Source organism: Penaeus monodon, chromosome 29, assembly GCF_015228065.2.
Source record: "Penaeus monodon isolate SGIC_2016 chromosome 29, NSTDA_Pmon_1, whole genome shotgun sequence".
Classification (NCBI taxonomy): domain Eukaryota; kingdom Metazoa; phylum Arthropoda; class Malacostraca; order Decapoda; family Penaeidae; genus Penaeus; species Penaeus monodon.
In genome coordinates this window covers 21247550-21247810 of record NC_051414.1, presented here as the reverse complement: position 1 = coordinate 21247810, position 261 = coordinate 21247550, and positions in this window count along the sequence as shown.

Here is a 261-nt window from a genome sequence, read left to right as displayed (position 1 = left end):
CCCGAAGCCCAGCCGCCCATTCAAACCCTTTCCATCTCTCTTCTTCATCCCTTTTGTAAATAAAAGACATTTCCCAACTGCAGGAGGTTGGGAAGTCGCCGTCTTTTGTCTTGGCGATCGATCGGAGCGAGGAAAGGCGCATCGCCCTATGCTCGATCTGTCGAACGAAGTAGATGCCGGTGTTCTCTGCCGCGGATGGCCCGCGAGCCCTCCGGTGCCACGCGCCCAAGTAGCCCTGCTTCATAGTATTTATGAATACTA